Source organism: Cupressus sempervirens, chromosome 10 (assembly GCF_028749045.1).
Source record: "Cupressus sempervirens isolate cs-2001-9-10 chromosome 10, ASM2874904v1, whole genome shotgun sequence".
NCBI lineage: Eukaryota > Viridiplantae > Streptophyta > Pinopsida > Cupressales > Cupressaceae > Cupressus > Cupressus sempervirens.
Genome location: NC_143127.1, coordinates 340,244,329 through 340,254,664, shown reverse-complemented (window position 1 = coordinate 340,254,664; position 10,336 = coordinate 340,244,329). Strand labels below are relative to the sequence as shown.

General features: G+C 32.6%; 1 pseudogene across 1 annotated transcript in view; it reads right to left on the bottom strand.

Moving 5' to 3' along the window:
* Positions 1-4,178: 4,178 nt before the first annotated feature.
* Positions 4,179-10,336, bottom strand: part of LOC149533978 (MADS-box transcription factor 22-like) — a 165,641-nt pseudogene continuing 159,483 nt past the window's right edge. The window contains exons 6-8 of the transcript XR_016357494.1: positions 5,093-5,134; positions 4,812-5,011; positions 4,179-4,446 (exon numbers count right to left, since the gene is read on the bottom strand). The product of XR_016357494.1 is annotated as an MADS-box transcription factor 22-like (transcript). The remainder of the gene's footprint in view (positions 4,447-4,811; positions 5,012-5,092; positions 5,135-10,336) is intronic.

The following is a 10,336-nucleotide window of genomic DNA, read 5'->3' as shown; positions in this document are numbered from 1 at the left end:
TATGATTCAATGGCATATACTCTAAGAGTACCCTCCTTCCATCCTTCAATAAATGTTTTGGTGGCCTATACATCAACCCCATGAAGCCTTTCCGTATAGCCATTTAGGCCTCCCACCAAAATCTCACTCTAGATTGAGTCCATTTTTTTTTGTCACAAACAATAGGTTCTATTTTATTATGGTCCCCCATTCTTCCATAAGAATAAGCATCCATACTCTTGAAAATTGGGTAAGTAAATCAAAACACCAAAATTGTCACTTCCAAAATACTCAACCATTTCATAAGAAGTAAGGCATCTATGACATCATCCTTTCCAAGATCATTATGCATGATATAGGGATATTGTTGTTAATATCCTAATTCATCATTTGTTTAAAATTTAATGTCAATATTCACTAGCCTTCTTGCGACATAGTTAGCTTCTTGCAACATGTGGTAGATTTTATATTCTTTAAACATACCCAACATTAATTTGTAATCTTCAATAAAATAATAATAATTGTCCACTTATCTTATCTTAGCATGCTGAAAGAGACAATGTAGAAAATAATATTGGTGAGGATTATCATTGATATTCCCTTAAAAGACCATGAGCAAATGTTGTTGAGGTAATTATGCATTATCTCACCCTCGTTTATAAATTTTGTAGTACTTTTATCTTTCATTTTGTTATCCTTAACCATTTTATGCACAACAAGTGCATTTCCTTTTTGTTCTATTTGTTTTTGTTTATAAATCATTGTCTGTACATGTTCATGCAAAATCTTTTTTTCTTTTCTTTAATTGCAAAGATCTCATGCCCACTAGTAGAGGGTAGGAAGTTTTACATAGATAAGAAGTGTGTCAATGAAGTAGTGGATTTTTTTTAGCATTGTGAAAGAGACAATGTAGAAAATAATACTAGTGAGGGTTGTCATAGACATTCCCTTAAAAGGTTCATAAGCAGATATTTCTAAGGTAATTGTGCATTATCTCACCTTCATTTATAAACTTTGTAATATTTTTAACTTTCATTTTGTTATCCTTAACCATTTAATGCACAACAAGTGCATTTCCTTTTTGTTCTATTTGTTTCCATTTATAAATTATAGTCTACATGCTCAAGCAATTTTATTTCCCCTTCTTCTTCATGAGAAGGTTGATTTTACTTGTTATGGAATATGTTAGGGCTTTGCATTTAGGGAGAAACACTCCATCTTAAACGATAATTTTATTTAAGAAGAATTTTTAAAGGTACATTATGGGGCAACTTCCTCATATCAAGAGTTGATTCGAATAAAAGGAAACATCCCTCATCTACCTTCTTTACTCATAAAAAAGTTGCTATCTCTTATGGTGATGACTCTAGCTACACATCATCAAATAATAATGCTTTTGATTGTTTAGAGCCTAGTGTTGTTGTCAAAGAAAATGAGAAAGCTAGTTTTATCTTTTCATAAAACCAAATGAAACAAAAAACCCTTTGAGCCACCAAAATGGCTATGCAGTGAACATAATGACATTTTATTGTAATTTATCAATCATTTAAAATTGTAAAACACTTCATTTGTGATTTTAATGTAATATTATATAATAAATAAATGCCTAATCACAACAATTTTGTCAACTAGATAGACACTTCCAAAATACTCTATGCTAGGAATACGAGGAAGTCGTCCTATCTTAAAGCCTAATGCTAAATCAAACCCTAGTTCACTTATTCCTCCTTCTTAGGGCCTATTTGGTTCATGGATTTGAACCAAAATTGACATTTGTAATTTCTAAATATTCATAATCTGTTGTTTATGTGCACAAAATAAGAACTAGAATTGAAAAAATTAGTATTTGGATTCCCCATTTACGTTCAAATCCATAATTTGGTCTTCCATCTGAATAGGTGGAATTGCTCCAACGCCCATTTTAATTCCAATTTACCAAAAACTTGGATTACATATTGCTCCAATTCCCATTTTAATTCCAATTTACCAAAAATTTGAATTACATATGAATTGAAATGAAAAACTTTTGAGGTCCACCTAACCTATTGCTCACGTTGCTATGTTTGACACTGTACTCGATCGTCGCGAAACAACAAATACACTAAACAAAAAGAGAGTTCATATCCCTCCACAGGTGTTCAACAGAAGAAATATTCTCTGATTTTGCCATTTCTGAGCAAGCTATTACACTGAATGACATCCCTAGAAAGAAGTTAATTTTAGTCTTTGAAAATGGATGCATCTAGCCCCTTTACAGACAACCAAATCATGCAAAGAAAACGAATAACAAACAGTTCCAAAAGACTCCGTGACTATTTCTGCGATCAAATTGAACACTTCTACAGCGTATCAAATTCTTCATTGCCCCTTTTTACCATTGTCGATTATACGCATGGTCAAAATGATTTTATTTTCTCAAAAGTTTTTTGAAATCCCCGGTCAAAACAATTTTGTGAATATTTCTTAATAAAGTTGACATCACCGTATTGCACACTTTGGTCAATTTGGACAAAATCTGTCCAAGAATAATCCACATAATCCATAATCCTAGGCATATAGAAAAACACCAAATTGTAATGAAGATATAAAGATATAAAGATATAATGAAATTCAGAAAGGCACGTGTAATTTAGTCTGTCTTTCTATTAATTTTATGTCGCTTTCAGGCATGACGATGAACATTAGACTACCACTCGTAAGAATGGTTGAATGTATTTTGTGCGAAAAGGTGTTATTGTCTGTTAGGCAAAGGCAATTTTCAATAAATAACTTATATAAATAGCAAAACATCTAACCCGCTTGATTTCAATGTAAATAAATTTAATTGATTCCTGCTCGATTTCATTGTACTGTAATGAATGGAAATTTCTCTGCTTCATCAAAGTCTTTCGTTTCTTTTTTATTATGGAATTTATTATTATGTTATTGTAATAATATATTGAAAATATATTTCATCTATGTTTATTTTGGTTGGTATTCTAATCTCATAAATGTATAATCAAACAAGGAATGTGTATTCTGATAATGAAATCTTGATCAACCAAATGGTCCAAACCAAATTTTGAAAAACTGAAATTTAGATTTCAAATTCTAGAATTCCAAATCAAGAGTTTCAAATTCCAATTTCCATAAAGATATAGATATGGTAATTTACATGGACATCCCTATTGACATGGAGAAAGATAATGCAATTAAGAGGGGTTCATAGGTTCTTGGAAAATCCTAATATAAATAAAAATGTCAAAAATATGATGGAAACCTACGATTCTATATTTCCATGGGTAGTAGCCGAAATAAATGGATTGAATGACAAATCTTCTCCTTCAAACCAGAGTCTTGATAACATCATAGCAAGTGACGAAACTTTAGCCAAGGGTAATAGCGATTTGAGTGAAGACCATGAGTAGTCTATTAACAAGCTTGAAGACTCTTTGAGGGTGATTCGGGATAAGCTAAGAGCTGAAATTGCAGTTAGTAAAATGGTCACGGATAATATGACCAAGGGTCTTAAAGAAACTGATTGAACAAGAAGAGGCTTTACAAGTAATGTATAAGGATAACTCTGCTTCGTCATCTGTTAGTGTTATATAGGTACAGTGTTGAGGATTCAGATGATACCAGTGAGAAGACTGAAAAGGCTTTTATGTTGGGACTGTTAAAATTAGAAATCAATTACAAAAATGAGAAAAGAGAGACAATTTATTGTAGTTCACTACAATTTATGGCTACATCTATACTGAGAGCAGAGCAGCTATTTTATTCAGTCATAATAGCTTGTAGCTTGAATACACAGGGCTTTGCCTCCATATTTGTACATTACTGTTCAATACAAGACAAAGAGACTAATAAGAAGAAACGAACAGACATAACAGTTAAACTTCACATCCAATACTAACCTGTTAAGATATTAAGAAGGTGGTAAGATAAGAGTATCACCCCTATTGATAGCATAGTTAAGGTCTATTTCATGAACCCTGAAATTTTAAAAAAGGAAAAAAAAATTATAGTCCGGTAAAGCGTGTATATGTTTATTTTTGGTTTAGTTACGAAGACTTGGATTTCTGATCTTTGTTAAAACAATTTTCCTTTAATCATAAACATTTTAATCCATAATATTGCTACTTGCCCACATTCATATTTCATACTCATACCCGAGAACAAGAGTCATAGCTTAAAACCATGAGAATAAGAATTCACAATCACAAAATGACCTGTTCATATATAATTACACTGGATTCCAACCCCAGCACAGTCCGACAGAAGTCCGACACAACCTCCAATTGACAGAAAAATACAGCAATCCAGTAATAGCAGTGTCCAGAGATACAACATAATGAAAACAGCGCCAAAAGAGATAGGACAGCATTTGAAACATACTGAAATAAAAGACACAGTCTAAGCATCTGCCATTTGTTCCAGAGAACAGTCACATTTGTAACGAGAGCCCATTTATATGAAAATTTTGCTCTGTACGAATGAATAAGAAATCAGATATATGGGAATCTTTGCCACGGAAATACCGTATCCTTGTTTTATCATATGATAAAATCAGAATTAAAATTAAAGATTTAAGTATATTATAGTTTTAATATTTGTGGCAAATTATGTTACCATTCACCTTCGAAAACAAGTATATAAAAACGATTCAATCAGCTTCATAATCAGTTATCAATCAACAAGAGATATGATTGAATCAGAAGCGTTACTAACGAGTGTATGCCGTGTTTCGTGAGGGAATACCAAACCAGGCATCAGATGGACAACCTGTGTTGTAATTATCTTATCAACATTTCAATAATGGCCAATGATTCCTATCAAACATAATATAAAACGTGTAAATAGCTTACCCCAATTCTAATGAAGTGTCTGAAGCCTCATTGTGTTGAATAATGCTTGTTTTGCTTGTTTTGTGTTGTGTATATATACTTTCAGAAGTCTGAGGATGATCAGGAGTTTCCGAAGGAGGCTCAATCAACAAGAATTCCACTGCAGTATTATTCTCCGAATTGGAGCGCTCTGTCAACTGTTGAACCTGTACGCTGTCTTTCGTTATAATCAACCAGAAGAACTAGACCACAACGAAATACAGACGCCAATTCGAGAAAACAGATACCTTCAGGTGAAGTCTCGCATTCTCCTCCTCAATATGGTGTCCCTGGTTCCATTAATTACAATTAAGCCAAGAAAAAATGAGTTTGACTCAAAAATTACACGGTTAAATCCTGACAGCAATATCACAAGTGCCATATAAGCTGTTTTTGGATAATTCCTGGTGAAAGAGTCTTAAGTAGACAATGAAGTGGAAGATATGATGACAAACATGTGCAATCATTTTAGGCTTCTCTTGCACTGAGATCTATTATGACTTTTTCAGTGGGTGTTTAATCTTGTCTAAGGTGTTATTTGATATTTTTAGTTGGCTAAGATGGTCTAGAAGACTCATGTTACTTTCTCATGTGTTACTTTTGGGAGAGATTTTTGATGTTTGGTGTGTCTTCCAAGAAACTTAGAAACAATGTAAAATTATAAGGAGATATCCAATTAACTTTGTTTACCATTATTGTATTTGCCGTAGGCTCATACTATTGTAATCAGTTCAACATATCTACTAGTGATTAATTTTTTACATCTCAACCAATTAATTAGATCTAATATTTTTTCCTTCTAATTTTAAGTTTTGATTTTTGGATTGTTTATATACAATTTTTTTAGCATCTAAATTTCTTTAAAATATTTTACGTGAACTTAATTGGCTCTTATATTTGGGGTCTAAATTTCTTTAAAATATTTTATGTGAACTTGATTGGCTCTTATATTTGGGATCTTATAAGAGCGATTTTTCTGGAAGCACTACCCAGAATTTTAGCATTCACTTAAAAAATTAACATTGTATGGAAATAAATAGTTTTGGGTTTGTAAATATTAATTTTATCACCAGTCACTCTAATATTTGATTATATTAAATTTTAAATACTTTAATTTGTGAAAGATGACAATTAACTAATGTATAAATTAAATATCGTGTTTGTGAAAAATGGTAAAATTATAATATAAATAATTATATCTTTCTTAAAATATTTTGTTATTAGACTAAAATCTAGTACAATTTTATGATTATCTAGGGCCAAAATTTCTACATCTTAATACTATTTATTTTATAAATGTTTAGTTATCTGTAGTCAAGAAAATATTAATGTATTAATATATCAATATACTAAAATACAATTCATTAACTATAATAGTATCATTGCATTTATGTGAAATTTAGATTTTTTATATTAAATTTTTATCTAAAATATATATCAAATATTAATCAATTAGTAATAAAATTATATTTAATATTATCAATTGTTTACTTCATTATTCTAATTAATTAAAATTAATATAATCTACGGCAAATACAAGCCACTACGTGGCACTTGTTTATCATTTGAATTGATCAAATACAATTAATTTTTGTATGACAATATTTGAAAAGACAATATGTTAATGACTTATCTTAATTATTCCAAATAATTTTTTTTTAAACATAAAAAATTAAATAGAAAAATATTTTCAATATGAACATATTTAATAAGGACATTATAATTAATTTAATGAAAATGTCCTTTCTCAAATGCAGCTTTTAATTAAAAATTTGCATGCATTTGAAAGGGTCATTTGACATTATGCTGAAGAATCCCTTGGAATTTTGACGATTGTTTGCCAACTTAGATGTCTCAGGTTGTGTAAAGGAGAAGTTTGGAAGAATGGGGAACTGAACGCATTCTCATTTCTCGGGTATTGTTTGGTTTGCAAATACATATTAAATTTTACAGGCAATACATAAATTATGTATGCAGTGCGTGCCAGTGCCAAAAAAAAGTAAATTTAACCTTGAAGTGTTATAGAGTGCACTAAAGATTAAATTTTACAGTACTATGCGTGATGGTGAGATTAAAAATTAAATACAATTGTTATTAAATAGACGAGTCTGAAAACCAACTGATTATAAGAAGATTTCCATGATGATTGAGCCTCACAATGCTGGGCATTAGGAGTCTCCAAAAAGATGCCGTACAGGTTAATAGGAGTCGATTAAACTCTTTGTTAGAGATTTCCATGACAAGTGAAAAGTCGATTGAACTCTTTGCTGGGTATAAAAAAATTTCTATACAGTGATTGTTCATCTCACGGCAAATTATAAATGTTAAAGGTGATTAAAGCTCTTCCCAGGGGTCAAGAACATTAATGCCGGTCAGATTGGGGTTTTCTGGAAGGAGTTTTGAGGGATAGGTATGTTGTTTTCATGAAGATCAGAAATTATATCTATGTATTGTTCTTACTGAAGAAATTAAATAGAATATTATTAGGTTCTATTTCTTGTTGTAAAATATTGTCAATTTGAAACTCCCGATGACAGAACAGCAAGCTGAGGTCGATTGCATTGCAAATCAGAAATACAAGACTTCCTTAGCTAAACTAATAATAAGCACATGAAGATAACTTCGAATGATGTTTATGCAAACTGTTTGACATAATGTGGAGTTAATGGAAGCGAAAAAAAAATGGTAATAAACAGGGCTGTCTACTACAAAATACGCATGAATTCCTAAACGAAACAAATACAAAGCAATGGTTTAAAGTGTGACCGATATAAAAACCATAAGATAAGTATCATATGCCTTAAAAACCAACAGATAATGTCCGTGTTTAGGGAGATTTGAAGCACCAAATATGAGCTACAATTTTTAAAAACTATTGCATAACTATTGTACTTTCGGTACAACCACTAGTTATTAAATTTAAAGAATTCTCAAGGAGTCCCTTTTCCTTTCAAACAAGACATATAACCCTGCGACAGCCAACATGTAAACTTTGAACCCTCTCAAAGAAATGGAGAAGGTGACTCCAATATTGCCCCTTGAAGACACCTGTTGGGTGCATATGTGAAGTCCAACAGTCACCTTTTTATTATGCTCATTTTATTATTGTTCCCTCCAAATTGTTTGTCTCTTCATTTCCTTTGAGACTTTATAAATATGTTTTGGAGGTTGATCATTGCATATTGTATTTGAAGAGCTGAAACAATAGTTGTGATGTAAAGTTCAATTATTTACATTAATAGAGATCTTCCCTACAGTGTGGACGTAGCCACAATTTGTGGTGAACCACGATAAATTGTGTGTCTGCATTTCTCTTTTTTTTTGCTTGTTCTGTTCATTTCCAGTTTGCACTTTCAGCGAACTTCACAATTGGTATCAAAGCTTGGCGTAGATGCTGGAATTGATTTTGGTGTTTGAAAATCCAAAGTCATGGAAGATTTGCGAGTGTAGAAATTCTCGGGACAGAATTTCAGTTTGTGGAAAGTTCAGATGCGTTCATTGTTGGTCAAGCAAGACCTAGCAGTAGCAATTGATGGAAAGGAAAAGAAACTAGCTGCAATGACAGATGAAGACTGGGTTAAAACCGATGATAAAGAAAAGGCAACAATATTTCTTTCTTTATCATAGAATTTTTTATTCAATGTTCACAATGAATCTTCAACAAAGGAAGTTTGGGATAAACTTCAAACTATGTATGAAATGGCCTCAGCTGCAACTAAAATATTTATTATGAAGAAGCTCTACAAGTTGAAAATGAAAGATGGGACTGCAATGTCGAATCATATAAATGATTTGAACACCTTGCTATGCCAAGCAACCTCTGTTGGCATGACACAAGATGATGAATCTAAAGCTATCATCTTGTTGTGTTCATTAGGTAGCTGGGATCCTGTTGTTACACCAGTTAGTACTTCTAACTCCTCAAACAAAAAGTTGGTCTATGATGAAGTGATGTCAACTCTACTTAGTGAGGATATGCGGAGAAGCAACAAGGAATCCTCATCTGGTGAAGCTCTGATGGTGGTTAGCACTAAAAATAGAGGAAGAAGCCAAAATAGAGGAAGGAACAATCATCATAGAAGATCAAAATCAGCTAGGCGCTCAAAGTCAAAGGAAAGGAAAGGAGGAGACTACTGGTTTTGTGGCAAAAGTGATCACGTGAAAAAGGATTGTAGAGGTTATAAGAGAGCACAAGAACGAGTGCAGGAAAGTCAAGCCAATGCCATCTATGACAAAGATGATAGTGTGTTGATTTTATCTACAATCAAAACCACTTCAGCCTCATGGGTTTTGGATTCCAGCACATCATTTCACGTCACTTCATGAATGGAATACTTCTCAATTATCAAGAAGGTAAGTTTAGTGAAGTATACTTGGGTGATAATAAGGCATGTGAAATAATAGGGAAAGTAGATATTTTATTATCTTTGAAAGGAGACATTAAATGGCTATTAAAAGATGTGCGTCATGTTCCAAAACTAAAGAGAAATCTAATTTCCATAAGTCAACTATTTGCACAAGGTTTTGTCACTTCTCTAACTAATTCATGGAAAGTCACAAAAGGATCCATGTTAGTTGCAAAAGGCGACAAGATTGGGAGCTTGTATATTGTAGAAAATATCAATGAAGTGGGGGCTACCATGATAGTTGAAGATAGCAATTCTGAATTGTGGCATCAAAGGCTCGGTCACATGAGCCAAAAGGGTCCTGCTATTATGCATAAAAGGGAGCTATTACCAGGACTGAAATTAGTTGACTTCCAATTTTGTGAACATTGTCTTTATGGAAAATAGAAGCGGGTCAGCTTCTTGAGGACCGGACATGAAAAGAAAGGTACTCCTTTGGCTCTTGTTTATTCTGATGTGTTCGGACCCACCGAGGAAAGCTCTATTGGAGGAGAAAACTTGTTTGTCACCCTCCTTGATGATTGCACAAGAAATGTATGGATTTATTTATTCCATAAGAAATCTGATGGTTTCAACAAGTTTAAAATCTTTAAGGCTTTAGTACAGAATCAATTTAGCCACAAAATAAAGTGCTTGCAAATGGACAATGGCAGAGAGTTTTGTTCATCAGAGTTTGATTCATTTTGTGCAGATAATGGCATCCGTAGAATTAAGATTGTTCCATTCACCCTGCAAGAAAATCGAGTAGTGGAGAGGATGAATAGAACAATCCTTGAGAAATCTTGTTATATGCTCTCTAATGCCAGTTTAGGCAAGGAGTTTTGGGCAGAGGCATGCAATACAACAATATATTTAATCAACCGAAGTCCCTCTTCTCAGTTGGACTTTGGCATACCTGAGGAAGAGTGGCTGGGAAAGAAAATCTCATATTCACATATCCAGGTGTTTGGATGCGAAGCTTATGTACATGTTCCGAAGGAGAAAAGACAAAAGCTTGATCCAAAATCACAAAAAGGTATTTTTGTGGGCTATGGTAAAGACCAGTTCGGTTTCAAAATATGGGATCCAGTTGGGAACAAAATTATC